Source organism: Simochromis diagramma, unplaced genomic scaffold, assembly GCF_900408965.1.
Source record: "Simochromis diagramma unplaced genomic scaffold, fSimDia1.1 OVJJ01000344.1, whole genome shotgun sequence".
Taxonomy (NCBI): domain Eukaryota; kingdom Metazoa; phylum Chordata; class Actinopteri; order Cichliformes; family Cichlidae; genus Simochromis; species Simochromis diagramma.
In genome coordinates, this window is record NW_024387375.1 from 6,022,213 (window position 1) to 6,038,071 (window position 15,859).

Here is a 15,859-nt window from a genome sequence, read left to right on the forward strand (position 1 = left end):
CACCAATCACGGATCTGTGCAAACCACTTATACACGTATGCATGCAAAACATTAATGCTTTTACTCAGAAAACATAAAGATGTGCACACCTTTTGGGGGCTTCATTTAATTGTTTGAATCAGTCGCAATGTCTTACGCTTGTTTGTGAAATACCGAAGCAGCAAATCATCACAATTAAGATGCAAAAATGGAAGACAGTGGCTTTATTTATGGTTGAGAAACAAACAATTAATTATCGAGTGTTGTCAGTTCGTTTAATCAATTATTGACTAATTCTTTCACCTCTACTCACATTTATGTGAATACGCGCCCTTTATTATCTCTTGTATGCATACATGTACCCCCCTCACGCACACATTAATACACACAGCAGGCACTCCAGTCAGTTACAGATACACTCAGGCATGCACAAAAGCGGACAGCAAATTAAAGTGGTAATTACTTTTAAGCCCAGAAAGGTGAAGGATTGTATGGCAGGGAGCAATGGGTCACTGTTGAATAGAGAATAGCGATGCAGGCAGACAGTGTGAGAGGCAGATATGCATCTCAATGAAATATGGAGGAGCATATTCAACAAAAAGGAGAAATGGCTCCTTAATGGCCACATGCCCTCAAAGAATTATTGTCTGATAGATTTGGAATATTATCTACTCTGTGGCAGTTATCTTCAAACACCCTTTTATGCCTTTTATGCGCTGCTGTATAGGGAAGGGGAAAAATGCAACCTAATGGTGTCATTTTGGTCTAATAAACACCAGTAAACTGTTGTTTATGTGCTCAATTGTAGGACTTCCACTTTAACAGTTGCTACTTGAATGTCATGAAGAAACTACCTCTTAATTACTTAGAACAAGACTAAGCAGGGATAGCTCAGTAGGTAGAGTGGTGGCCCCATGATCGGAAGGTCGGGGGTTCGACTCCACTGAACGGCTACCCTGAGGTACCCCTGAGCAAGGTACCGTCCCTACACACTGCTCCCCGGGCGCTGCATTGGTGGCTGCCCACTGCTTCACTGGGTGAATGGGTTAAATGCAGAGGAACTATTTCCCTATGGGGACTAACACATACACATTATGTTATAATTTTGCTTTAACAATTATGATCAGTAGCAGAAGGTGACTATTATCCAAAAAATCAAAGATTATTTATTTGGTGCATTTTGTTGATTAATCATTAAATATCACACAATTAGTCATTGTCTGCGCATTTAGATATTGTATGTTGAAATTCATTGTTTATATGCTTGGTTTATTTTTGGAAGTTTTCAGCAGAACAGCTTCATTTTCATTCAGCGCACAGACGCAGTGTGTTTTTGCTGCCAGTTTCGCTGTGTTTACTTTCTACGGAAACAGAAAGTAGGGTGTGTTAGGTCAGGGGACACGTTATAAATCTCATCTGTCTTTAACATAAAACCGCCACAGGTTTTCTTCCCATTGTTTGTGACCTAAGCTTAAATAGCAGCCATAAGTTCTCTTTTTGTAAAGTAAAGTAAATAGTCGTCACCTATGATCCCCAAACAGAAGATGTTTTTTTATTTCCCAATAAATTTCAGCTGCATCTCATGTCAGAGTTTTTACGCCAAGTCAGGTTTTGGGTTAAGAACGAGCGTTTATGCTTTTAGTCTTTTCTGTAGCCTCACTTTCCTTCCTTTCCTGCTTCAAATAAGGAATAAGCAATAAGTAAATGTGAATATAGTGTACTTAATTAAAAGTTTACTCCTCCCCCTAGTTAAAATAAACAAACTTATTTAGTAGTTAGACTTACCTTTACAGGTAAAAATGTGGCAACAGAAAATATACTCACCAGTCACTTCATTAGGTACACTTGTTCAACTGTTTGTTAACTCAAATGCCTAATCAGCCAATCACATGGCAGGAGCTCAATACAGTCACCGAGTATCAGAATAGGGAAGAATAGTGGCTTTATGCGACACTTCAGAGCAAAGCGTGTAATAGACACGCCAGTCCGTTGTGTCTATTTCACGCTTTGTCTCTCCAAAACGTGAAATGGACATGCATGCAGAAGTTACAGCAGGAGGAGAGAATATATTTAAAGGGAAGAAGTCTCTAGTGAGCAAGGAAGGTAAGAAGTACATTCCAGAAATGATAAAGCTAGGCAGCTAATATGGATTTACATGTAAATGTGTCAGTAATGTCCGTTTAAGCGCTTTCCCGTGATTATTTACATATTGGCCTGAAATAAAATATCTCAGCAGCTTACTGCTACGTACTGAAACTGGTAAAGTGTCAAATGGACACAGTGGACCAGCGTGCCTATTACACACTGTGTCATGATACTGTGGTTGTTGGGGTCAGATGGGCAGGTCTGAGTATTTCAGAAACTGCTGATATACTGGGACTTTTCCTGCACAACAGTCTCTAAGGTTGATAGGGAACGGTCTGAAAAAGAGAAAATATCCAATGAGCAGCAGTTCTCCAGCTGAAAGTGCCTCGTTGATGTCCAAGATCACAGGACAAAGACCTCTGACATCAATGTGAAGCCAGAATGTTTCAAGCTGAAGGGAAGGCAACAGTAACTTAGATTGCCACTTGTTAAACCGAGCAGGCCTTTGGCATTACATGTTTACAGTCCCGATCAAAAGTTTAAGACCACTTGAAAAATCATATTTTGCATGACTGGATCTTAACAAGATTCCAAGTAGAACTTCAACGTGCAGCAAGAAGAAATGAGAGTGAGACAAAACAGTTTTTTGAGCATCCAATTTATTGCAGTTATTTTTCAAATGGTCTAAAACTTTTGATCAGGACATTTTGAAAGAGAGAGATATTGACATTTTGCTTGGTTGGTGCTGCTGTTGTTAGGTTAGTTCTTAGCTGGACTGCAGCATGTGACAGTTAAAAGCTGCACTTTATCTGTTAGCAGTGGCTCATAGTGAAAGCACCCATGCATTTTACTCCTTGTTTATATCCCTCCATCTATTTTCTTAACACATTAATTTCACCTTCCTCTCTCTCTCTTCCTCACTCTGTTGTTGGGACTGCTGTCCCTCCTTCTGGACTTCTCCACAGTGGGTGTTAGCAGCAGCAGCCGCCTGTAAATGTGAGGCCTGGTTACTGGTTGGTGCTGGTACTACTACAGCTAACACACCGGTTAATTTGACATGTTTTGCTCTATCTAGTTTTTAGTTTTAGTTTTTTAGCTCCATTTTTTCACCACTTCTTCCACATTAAACTTCCACAAGTTGCATCTGTGCACCTAAGGTATAGGATGTAATGAAAATGAAAGAATGGGCTGCTGTCAGTGTTTGTACGGCCAGTGTGAACTTTGTTATAATAATGGGGCATAGTTTCTTGCTACATTTAGGATCTTTTAGTACCAAAAGTGTTTCATGCAAGTTCCACAACCTTCCTGGTGCTTTGTTGCGCACAGCAAAAATAGCAGTTTTTCGTGATTTTTAAAAAAGCTTGGTCTTTTAATGCATGTGGTATATTTTTTAGCCCTCCTCACAAGATATTTCCTTTATCACTAACCTGTCTGCACTGCTTTCCTGAAAGGGCAGTTTACTGTCACTACATCGAACTTACCACAGCCGATAGCATGTGTAGACAGGCGGAGAAACAAGGTCAGACATGGGTGTGACTGTCTCGTTGACTGCTACAGTCATTACACGCTATACCACTTGCATGTGAAGGCCCACACTTACAGAAACACACTGAGTAAGGATTTTTTCCCCCCATTTTTAGTCTTATTTATTCACCTGATTTAATTACATTTCTCATTCAGCAGGCCGTGTTAATTCTCCAGCTGCAGGTTGTGGTTTCTCTTATTTCCAGGAGCACCCTGATTTGTGCAGGGAACACCTGTAATGCTGCTCTGCGAGGCAAGCCTCTGGTGCTAAACTCAGCCTGTGAGGGCTCACTGTCACAAACACAGACACACACACACACACACACACAGTCAGATATTCCCCTCAACTCTCCTTCAAGGACGCCTGGGGAAGACTTGGAGGACAAAATCACACACTCCCTCTACCAGCATCTCAGACGCGCCGCACTTCTAATGCAGACAGAAAACCTCCTCCAAAGAGACTAGGCACACACAGCTCTCTCCCGCGCAGACACACACTTAATCTTACACACACTCAGAGTTGTAGATACACCAATAGTCTGAAAGGCCTTGCCACCTTTCCATCCATAGGAAAAGCAGGACAGTTTAGTATGTGCCATTTTTCTTTCTTTTACTAATTCTTGCGCTTTCTTGCTCTCAGCTGTTTCAAGATGTTGTGTGTGAGTGTGTGTCTGTGTTTGCATGTGTGTGTGAGGTAGAGGGGGCTCTCTGGGACTCTTTGACGACCTCATTCACTCCCTTCTTCCCCCCACCCTGTCCGCGCCACAGTCGACATGCCCAACAATGAGGTTGGGGCGGTGGGGGGAGTCAGACAAAAACCACTGAATGCGTCTTCATTTGCCTGAACTTTTCACACGTCTTTTCCCTTTTGTTGCCGGCCGCCAGTTCACTACTGTGCTGCGAGCCACTCGGCCAGTTTCCGCTGGCGAGACAGCCAACCAAAGCAGCACTTTTCCTCCTCCCTCCTCTCTCTCTGTCAAACCCCCCCCCCCCTCCTTTCCACAATGTTAAGCCCATTTTTAGCTTGACATAATCTGAAATGGTACTTAACTGAATTTATGTCTACCTCAGTGCATTAACTTCTGCTATTTCCTCTTTTATGTTGCTGTTTTTTGCAGCGGGTGCAGCGACAGAGGGAGCGGGAGGGAGGGAGAGATTTGAAACTCAGACCACGGAGTAGACAGCCTATCAGTATTCAGTAGAGAAAGTGAGTGATGGAGGGAGAGAGACGGAGGGAGAGGGAGAGGGAGAGAGAGAGAGAAAAGAGAAGGAGGAGGGGGTGATGTATCAATATTCTGAGTAGTGTTTGAGGGCAAGGGGAACGAATAGAGGAGAGGGGACGGGGGAGGAGGGAGGGAGGGAGATTGGTGGGAGAGAGAGTGCTTGAGTGAGTCTCTGAGTGTGATTATTTGTTCAGGTATATGTTTGCATCTTTGATTGAATGTGTTTTTGTCTCTCTCTGTGTGTAGATTTGTTAGTCTTAGTATGCATGGACTATGGACAGTAGCTGTATGTAACTAAGTGCCCTCAGTTGCAATTTTTGGACGTTGTACTTTTTAAAAAAAGTATTTCTATTCTACGTGTCATCAAAGGTGTTATTTAATTCAGAGTAGAAGGCAGCAGACTTTTGCTGACTGGCTAAATATTTCAAATCTTTGTGAACAGAATCTGTTCAAATCAGTTATATGTCTATGGCAGCTGTGATTGGTCAACTCTGGAGAATAGACGAGGACTATACTCATGACAGCCCAGTCCATTAAAAGTGGGGGCTGTAATGCTCAACTTGACCTCTCTATATCCTTGTTTGTTATGTTTGCGTCTTTAAACAATAATGTGAAAACATATTTTAAACAAACTCGTTTAGCTCCGAGCTCTTCATCTGAGTGTCAGGCTTTGCAGAAACCAGTGCTTTTGAACATCATTTCCCTCTTTTGTCTGTGTTGAATTACCAAATTCAAACTCTAAAGATAGTAACACTGCGTCTTGAGCTATACATTTATGTTGAGCCAAAGCCTGATTTGCAACAGTCAGATAACAGCAGGATGTTTCTGTTTGGTAAATAGTACATCCCTGAGAACGTGAGTTAAAAGGGAGTTTTTCCTTCCCAGTGTCGCCAAGTGCTTGCTCAAAAGGAGTTGTTTGATTGTTGGTGTTTTCTATGGATGATTGCAGGCAAGAGATCAAAAATTATAGCAGACATAATTACACATTATTCTTGTCTGCACCTGTCTCTGTCCACAACCGAGCAAAAGACAAGAAAAGAAGAGGTCTGTGATGTGCTTATGTCTCCTCAGCACGAAAGTAGAAAAAATAGCATTGAAAACCTTTCAGAGAAGTTGAAAGCCCGGGGATTAGATACATTCACCTCTTTATTTGAAATTTTGTCTGTCTTTAGTTTGGAAATCCAACCTTACATCATTATATATATAACAGAAAGTAAGGTTTTAGAGGTATTAGGGTAGAGTATGACTGATACCCTTTTAAAATAGGCCTACTTCCTTCTTCATTTGCCTTTGCACAATGCCTGTAATGACCATGTTTACCTCAAAATTTGACCAAACTTTTGGCATGATTGGCAACCCGTCAAGATGGTTCAATTAGTCCGCCTTTTTTATTTGTTTATTTTTCTTTAATCATTCATTTTGCAGACAGGTGATGATTTTGTTATTAAATGGGATATGCCAAAAACAAGCAGTCGATGGTCTTGTAGTGAAGTAATATTGGGATAAGCTTCCTAATATAATTCTAATTCAAATCTTGCTTTTTTAAACTTTTTTTTGCACTTTAGAGTGAAATTAATAAATGATCATTGGTTCTTTTGTGATTATCACAGCTTTTAGAGTTTAAAAAGGTCCAGAAGCTTTTATATTTCTGAAGTTCTGCAAGTAAGAGTGCCTGCAAGAGACATATTTAATGACATCTTACTCTGTGTTAGTAGAGTAAGATGTCATTAAATATGTAGTGTTGCGAAATCAGTTTTACCCCGGTTCGTTTTACTCCGCGAAGCTTCCAGAGACGGCACCGGACTCAGTAGTCATTTCACAAAACCTTTATTCATTTTTATTCATCTTCATTTAAGCATGCATCTTCTAGAAGGGAAGACGAGGCCGGTGTCCCTCTGCAAAATCTTCACCCCTTTGTTAGTTACAGCCAGCTTTATAGAAGCGACCCCATCATTACACCCCCACGGTGTGCTGCAAACTCTGTGTGTCTGTGTGTATGCACGAGCATGTGAGTGCCTGTGTGTGCGCGTACGCGTATGCCTATGTGAGTGCACGTGAGTGAATGTATGTGCGTACCTGTATGTATGTGTGAGTGCACGTGAGTGAGTGTGCGTGTGGATGTGTGAGTGTAACAGTTTAAGCACTGTGTGTGTGTGTGTCTCTGCGTACGTGACTTCCTGGGGGTCATAAAAGTAACCTCACCCAAGCTACACCAAATTCCTTTAGACCACATACAAAACAGAGTTAACATATTACAAATATTGAGACCACCACTCTGCATCCACTGGGTCGTTGGCCTCTTGTTGTCTTACATTTACAGATCAGGTGGAGAGTCTCCTGCAAACCTACTTCTAAGTTATAACAATTAGGAGTTTTTATTAAAGGTACAAGCATCAGCAACCCCCAACTGTAGCTTCCTGACTCCTTTTATTTATGACACCAGACCCCAGTGTCCATAAATTCCTTTCTCTCTAAACAATTACACACACTCTCAGGCCACAGCTAAACCAAACTGAAACACAGACCAATCCTTCCTTATTACTGTGATCTAAACAAATTTAACACATTACATTCTAATAATTATTTTCTTGTACTCACTGTAGTTTATGCTTTCCAGTATGCTTTCAAGGTAAATACTTTGAACTTAGCAGCTCATTTGTGCATTAGTTTGTGAACTTTATGGAGGTTTACAAAATGTAAGGTCTAAGTCATCATCCCTGAGCCTAACCTTAACCCTATTCCATTACAATATTAATTCTTTGTTTTTTTTTTTATTGTTCTCCAAAGTCTTGTTAATCAGAAAACAAAAAAAGTAATCATTCCAACATGCATAAAAACTATTCTTTCCAAAAAACATCCTTTTTTGCTTTTCTCCACAACAGTGTTATGGTTCTGCTAGTCACTGAAGGTGACTTGCCTAAAATAACCTCAGTTAATCACAGTGTGAAGTAAAGGATATGAGGTTTATGTCTTAAAAGACAAAGCGAAAGTATATAACATAGTTACAGATGATGAATAGCAGGATCAGGAAAGCGTGTCGTTTCTGTTCGTGTCTTTCTTTTAACAAGTCAAACTTTTAAACACAACTTTGATCTTTCGCTAACCTTAGCCAAGGTAGCTCTTATCTTAAAAAATAGTGATGTCACGCTTGTGGCAGCTTTGATTGATTAGGACCTAAGCTGTTTGTTTTCCGTGTTTTTAGAGATGGAAAAAATTGAAAGCTGAACACGTCAAAAGTAAACATCAGAAAAATGTTTAGTTTAGTGTAAAACAGTGAAATATTGGAGAAAATTACTTACAATTTCTGGGGTACTACTTATTGTTCAGCTGAGGATAGTTTGTGTGTGTGTGTGTTTGTGTATGTACAGGACGGGGAGTCATTACAATATGTTTGGATGTGATGGAATCTCCCACTTGTTTTAGTCATCCTCTCTCCATCTCTTTCCGTCTCTCTTTCCCTCTTTTACTCTGGCTGCTAATCAGCATTTGAAAGGCAGCTTTGACAGTGAGAAAGAAAGTGAGGGGGGCACATGGAGGTGGGGATAAACGAAAGCATGAGACACAGCGAGTTAGGGGGGGGGAGAGCCAGCCAGAGAGAGACTGAGGCGAGGGGCTGTACAAGCATGCCTTTTATATTTACTAGTGACTGAGAGAGAGAGAGAGAGAGAGAGAGAGAGAGGAGGGAGAGAAAGGGAGCAGCTGAAGGCAGAGACAACTGGTGTGCACGGCTTTCCCAAGAGGAAATGAAAAGAAAGAAGCTCAGCAAGGAGAATGAATGAGTGAGCGGGAGAGAGGAAGGGTGGGAGGGAGCATGCTGGCTGGAGAGAGAGTGAGTGAGAGAGAGAGAGAGAGAGAGAGAGAGAGAGAAAGAGATTCTCACACTGGCTGTGTCCTAATCCGAGTCCATCTCAAAGAAGCAGCGGAGCAGAGTGTTAGTGAAGTGAGTCTGAGAGCCGAGGAGAGCTACATCAGCTAGCTCACTCCACTTCGCACAAACACACACAGACACACGTTCTCCCTCTCTTTCTCGCGCTCTCGCTCTCTCCCTCTTTCACAAACACACACACACACACACACACACACTCTCCGTGCAACGGGAGTCCACGATGTGTCCGGCTGCACGGCCACGGCTTTTGTGAAAGTGAGGGGATTGCCGCTGCCCCTGTCCCAGCCCCCTTGGCTCACACACTCAGTGTTTGCCTGCCGTGTTTAAGCTCGAGGTGCTGGTGGAGGTGTGGAGGGAGGGGGCACTGCCAGGGCAGAGCAGGGGCACCGAAAGGGAGGAGGAGGAGAAGAAGAAGACGAAGAAGAGAAGGAGGAAGAAGAAGGAGACAAAGTGGATCAGGTCGACAGCGGTGGATTGAATGTTGGAAATGCCCGTCAGGTGAGTAGATAATGGACCTAACAACTTACAGTCAGAATACACATGCATGACCACACACACACACACACACGCACACTGATCACATTGTAAAGTTCTGTGATTAGAAGGAATAACTGTGTCTCCTTTTATTTAATAATTTGGTTTAAAATGACTGAATTTTGATCTGTTTGTTTGGTGTTTGCTATGATTTTTAAATGATTTGTACAAGATTAAATTTTATCAAACTTTTATTGTATTTTGTTAAATCTACTTCAAAAGTACTTCCCCCCCCCTTTAGATGAAAGATAAGCTTGGTAGCCATGGTGATAACATTTGTAGCCAGTCTCGTTTAGGATGGGCGATAAATGTTTTACTTGATTTCATTTATATTGCTAAATTAGTCCATCATCAGTGTGGTTGTTATTACAAAAATAGAAAAAGGACACATTGGTAAAACTGACCGTATCCTTTCAACCTTTTTTACTGGAGTCTGTTTGTACTGTGTCAGCTTGTTTAAATCTATTTAGTTAGAGAAAAGAAAAACACAGAAATATGCTTTTTTTTTTTAAAAGTCTAACTTTATAACATTTATTATGAATAATATTAATACACATCAAGCATACCGCTTCCCAACAAACTTCTTCATCAGTTCAGTTAAGCTGGCAGGCATTTTCACTCCAATCTTCATTTTTTCAGATAAGCCGAATAATTACGCATGTTTATGTTTTGTGCTGAGTGCACCTCTTTGCAGATTTCCTGTGCTTGAGTGTGTTTGCGCGCGTGTGTGTGCGTGCCATTTGAGATATGGAGGCACAGAGTGAACGGCTGCCTGCCCGTCTCCACCTGCAGAGGCAGAATTGGTCACAGTTTACTGGCTTGGTAACATTCGCTGCCTTCAGGGTGTTTGCAGCAGGTGGTCCAAATTGGCAGAATGACTGTGACAAACGCACGGTGTTCGCTGCTGCTGTAAAGTAAATAACAAACTATCACAGAGTGTTTTCGTTTTTTTTTTTTTTTCTTTTTTCATAATTTTTTTTTTCTGTTATTGCGCTCAGAGGCTTGTCACTGGAAGAAAAAGTCAGACTACCAGAATAGAAAAATGCGCATTTATGAGTATGTGCGTCGACGGGCAAGTGCAAAAATGGGATTTGTTTGATTTCCTGCCAGATTCAGTTTGTAAGTCTGCACTCCTCCATATGCGGATATTTGCCTTGAGTGCTTATTTTGTATACTCTCCTTCAGCATCACTCTGAAATCAGTGGCATGTGTTTGTTATAAATTCTGCTCCGTCTCGTACGCCACCTAAAGCATCATTTGCAGCCACACCTGCTGAGATTGCAGGTGCTGCAGATAAAATCCAACCAAATAAGTACGTTCAGTGCAGACTTCCTCACTCGGGTGTCAAAATGTTACCAGCAGTTAGAAAAAAAAAAGTTACCGTCCACGCTGGTGTAATTTTTCAGTTTTTCCCCCCACTTTTAAAAAATCGGCATTAGATGAGTAAAGACTGGATCAGAACACTGACATGAAGCAGGGTCAGGCCGAGTCATTGCATGAGCACGGTACAGTTTATACCCCGACCCGCTGAGCCACCAAGCCTCCCCATCCGTTTCACTTCTTGCGTGTGCGGGACGCTTTGGTCCTGACCTACCTTCGGGCCTTTTTTATTAGTCCCAGATGCAGGTTTCTTCTTCGGCTTTTGCATTCAGGGAGCTGCAGTTTATGCCAAAGGGCAACTGTGTGACAGAAGCTGACTCGGATTACTGTGTGAAAGTGGAAATGTTGGTAAGAGCCCTGTTTGAAGACTGCAGAAAAAAGAAACAGGGAAATGTGATAAAGGCTGCTCTGAGATCACCTCTTTTTCAGCTCATCAAAGATTAGGGCTGGCGTGCATTTCTGATGTTTTTCTTTGTTCGCTTTGCATAAACGATGATCACACGAGTGGATAAAATTGCTCATTTCAGAAGCGCAACAGCAGGTAGGCATTTTAGGAATTTATCTTGGTTAGTAGACAGAGGCAGGCAGCCACTTTTTTTGACTCATTGACAAGTTCTCAGGTAGACAGACACCTCGCCTCGCCTCTCCCTTCCTCTTTCCTCTCTTGATATTTTTGTCTCTCTCTGTTGCTCTTTTCCACACACAGACACACACCAACGTGGTCAGTGTGTGGCGTGTTGACAGACAGCCGCTCACACACTTCCAGCTCCCGTCGTGCGTGCGTGCCAGTGTATGTGTGAAGAGCGTTGACAGACAGTGTGTGGGTCTGTGACAGAGGGTGTCAGCGCAGTGTCAGAGAGATGTGTTTAGTGTCACACTCTGCTGACCTGATCTCCGGTCGGACTGTCCACTCCGGCCCCGCTGTGGCTCCTTACATAACCCCTGCTGTCATTCACACACCAGCCTGAAGGGATCCACCACTCTTTTGTGCGCAAACACTCGCAGACACAGTTATTTAGTGATATGCACACAATGTATGGATGTCCACGTTTGCAGACACTTTCCCTCTAGATGGAATACCAGATCAGGTGTGGGCTTCAGAGCGTAAATCCTCACTCTTTCGTGTCTTTTTCTTTACAATCTCTACTTTATAGTTTAAGTAGAACTTACGCAAAATATATCTGGAAATGTACAAAAAAAAACCCCGCATCTGCGTGGAAATATAGCGTGAGCCCAGCGGGTATCCTGGTTCCCCCAAGTGTACTGCCAGACACCTACACATCTTGTGCAACGGCGCTCTGAACTCTGACATTTGCACCATGCTAATTGATGTGTCTATATTAGCATGTGGACTTCTCTGTGCTGGTGTGCAGAGCTAGAGTGTGCTTTCAAGTCCTGGTTTGAGCACACACATTGCTGTTTGTGTGTGTGTTGGAGAGATTGAGTGACCCTGTGTGCTGTTCTCTGGCCTGTGGTTATTTGGAGGTCAGTGCTGATGTGGTCTCTGCCTGCGGGAGTGGATTTACCATCTTCAGCCGTATAGAGAGCTGCATCCACTTGGCTGACTCTTCCACAGCGAGAGGGAGAAGTTTCTGCCTTCCCTCTCCCTTTTGGTGTTCGCTCACTATTAGCTTAGATTTTGGGAGCGCTTGAAAAAATAGGAAACGCTGCAATATGTGGGAATGTTATCAGTATTCCCCTTACATGTGAGCACACTGACATTCTTTTTAGAAAAAGTATTTGAAGTCTCACTTTTCACCTCAAGCCTTCCCTAGCATTAATGTTGGAGTATTTAACCCCAGAATAGACTGCATTTATTATTTAACCTTGTGCTCGGGGGTTTCTGTTTGAAGCATATAAATCATAAAGGTCAAAGATGGTTAACTTAATGATGGACGGAACATTTTTACTAACTTACTTAATGCAATTTTTTTTACTGCATTTCCCCCTCAGCCATATCCATGTTTTAATGTTTTGTACTCCTGTTAATAGTTTGTAGTTGCTCTGGTGCACTATTTAAATATCTAGTGTATTAAATTGGAACTGAAATATTTTTCCTGCCATATGCAGACTACTTTTACCAACAGCGAAGCCTAACCCTAGAACTTGTTTTTCTCCTGCTGTAGGAGTATTTGAAACATAACATACTTTCATGCACTATTTGGATTATCTTGTATATGTGGTTGCTTCTATAGCAATATGACTGTAGACCTTCGGACTCAGCAGACGACGGGTCTTTTTCATTAATTGAATTACTAAGAAAGGGATTGCATTCAGTTCGTATGATGAAAAAATAAATAAATCTGCAGAGCAATCTGCAGGGGATACATCATTTTTGCTGTAAATATGGTTTTCTGTGTAATAGTAGCTTCAGCTTCATATTTGATACAGTGCAGGTGCAGTCAAGCACTCCTTTTGTGTACACTTGGGGCCAAGTCAGACGGTAATTATGACAGGCATGGATTGGATTCTGTGTATCTCCACACCGGTTAGGAGTGGACATCAAAGAGCTCTCACCAAAGCCTTCTGTAGTAAAAGAGGAGAAAGACAAAGATATTGATTAGGGTGAACATTAGTAAATCTCTTTCTCTCTCCTTTTTTTTCCATCTTTTTCTTTATTTGTCTATCATTTCACTACTACTCTCTCTCTCTCTCTGACTGTCTGATTTGCCTCTATCTGCCTCTACTTATGCTCTCTCCATCCCCCCACGCCTTCCCCATCCACCCCCTCTCCCTCTCCAATCATTTATTTATTGCTGATCTCTTTATTCTGTATTCGTTCAGTTTAGGGACAGTCCACGCTGTGTACGATGGTGTTTCACTCTCACGAACACACGGTGCCGTTATTATCATTCCTTTACACCCGTTCCAAACACTTTTTCTTCCTCCTCATCAACGCAGAGATACCTGGGGGCGGGCGAGGTCACACTGGTCCAATCTAAGGCCGTATTGATTCCATTAGATAATTAATGATCCAGCCAAGGGCCAGGGAGGAGCAAAGGAGAGGTTATAGGAGAGGGATGTGTGGTGAGGATGATGGGAGAGGCGAAATTGGTGGATGGGTGTGTGTGTGTGTGTGTGTGTGTGTGAGGGAGGGGTGGCTGCAGACGCCAAGGCCCTTGAGAGTTGGAGAGAACCTTGGGTTGGGAATCATCCAGAGTCGTCAAGGTCAATCGGAGCCGGAGCTCCGATACGGAAGCAGAATGCCGAGCGAGTTTGGAATATGGAATGCTGAGCGAGAGAGGAGGGAGAGAGATCTTCATGTCCAGAAGCCGCCGATTGATCAGCAGCTGAAAAATTGTACATTAAAAAGTCTTTTGACTTCCAAATCCTGAGGTCCAACCAGGGCCGTAATGCATGATAAGTAGTTTTCAGCCCTCCAACCAGAATACCAAACTTCATCTCCCCAGACGCTCCAGACACTCATTTACAACTACTCAACAACATGAAAGGCAAGATAGAAAACTAGCTACATCAAATATTCTGTTCATGTTATTTCCAACCGTGTTTTCTACATCTTCCATGATATTGAACATTCTCGATTTGATCAAATTTTATTCACAGGAATGCTTCATCACTGTTGTACTGTGTATATACTTTACTTTTACCTTTAGACTTGGATGAATGAAGAACAGAGGAGAGCTGTCAAGAAAGCATTATCAGTTAAATTTTGATTGCACTGAAAACTGAACTGCATATGTCTTAAATGGGCCTTGAATGTTAAAACCTTTTTTTTGTATTTAAGTGGGGAAAGCTTTTATTCAGCTGTGGGCATGAAAACGGAGGAGATCGAGAGGTTGAAAGACAACACCAGGCTTTTTACAGCTTTACAAAAATAACTTGTGAGCACATGGCAGATGAGAGCTGTCATCTTTCAGAATTTTCCATCATTTGTAAATTACAGGAATAGTTGCAAGTTCAACAAAGCTTTTGTAGGTTTACTTGATGTAAATGTGTAAAACTTTCTGCTTGGATTTTGCAGATTTTGTGAATCAAGCTCAGCCCTGATTAGCCTGACCTTTGCAATAGGCCATCGATCAGTATTTGCTCTAAAAAGTACTAAAAATAATACAATTTTTTCACTTATTTTAAGCGAAAGAAAAAAATCTAAAAGTGCAAAAAGTAACATTAAGAGCCTCTGCGTGATGCACTAGGACAGCAGCATCATACACATAATCTGTAAGACTTTCATTGAGGAGAATGAGGTTCTACTCCCATTAAGGAGTCCTTGTTTTATACTTAACTAGGTTTTTTTTTACTGTAAGTTTTCTTTCAGCTACTGGTTGGTAACAAAAGCCATGGCTAAGGCAACAAAACTCCTTGGTTAGATCTAGTTTTGGTTCTAACAGATATTTTTACATCATTTAGCGCATGAAAAAGCGCCTTCTCCATTTTCAGAGTTCCAGGGTGACGAGTCACATCTTTAGATGAGTTGATTACAGTTGTAAAACATGACAAACAAACAGAGTGAGGCAGAATTTTATTTGCCTTGACATGTAACTGAGAATGCAGTAGTTGTATGAGAACATCGTTTTTAGTAGACAGCACGCACAGCGATACAGAAAGCAGCAGAGAGAGCAGGAAAGCAGCAGTAAAGACTCTCACTCTGAGCCGAAATAAAATAATTGCACTTAAGTAAGGTAATTAACACAAATAAAATAGTTTTTCGGTGCACCGCCTGAACACTCTGGGTTACACTCCCACTTTCCCACTGACTCTTGTCTCCTTATAAACACAGGGAGGTCCAAGGGTTTCAAAGGGAGGGTCTCACACACACTAACGTCCTCGCAGCCCAGCTAGGGAGGGAGCCCAGAGTGTGACTTTGATTGTTTGCGAAGGTCACCATTATTCTGCTGTACAGCGCAAACAATTCTTCTAAAATAATTCTTTGCTGTGTTGTTAATGTATACAATCCTTAAAAAAACATTTTACATATTTCTTTGATATTTTTTTAATCCCCAAAATTTGTGAAAAATCCTCTGAAACTGTTGTTTTTATTGTAAACTATAAATCGCACAGGCTCGGTCCTGCTCTTCCCCTTTTTACATGAGTGCAGTGTGCATGTAGTCTCTAGTGGGCAATGAGAACTCCTCTGCCTCCACATTGGCAGTCTTGGCCAGCCTCTGTATTGGGCCCCAGGGGTTGGGGAGATGAGGCATAAAACAACCATGTCTCTACCTAGGGGAGCTGGTGGCATGGCAGTGGAGCTATTGTCTGTCGGCGTGCTGTTTGACTTAAATGTGTTCAT

The 15,859-nt window shown here is 41.9% G+C and overlaps 1 protein-coding gene across 2 annotated transcripts in view; it reads left to right on the forward strand.

The window, feature by feature from the left end:
- Positions 1 to 6,745: 6,745 nt before the first annotated feature.
- Positions 6,746 to 15,859, forward strand: part of npas1 (neuronal PAS domain protein 1) — a 38,684-nt gene continuing 29,570 nt past the window's right edge. For both annotated transcript variants that reach the window (XM_040009400.1, XM_040009401.1), the window contains exon 1: positions 6,746 to 9,195. The gene's annotated coding sequence lies outside the window, so the exon portion shown is untranslated. The remainder of the gene's footprint in view (positions 9,196 to 15,859) is intronic.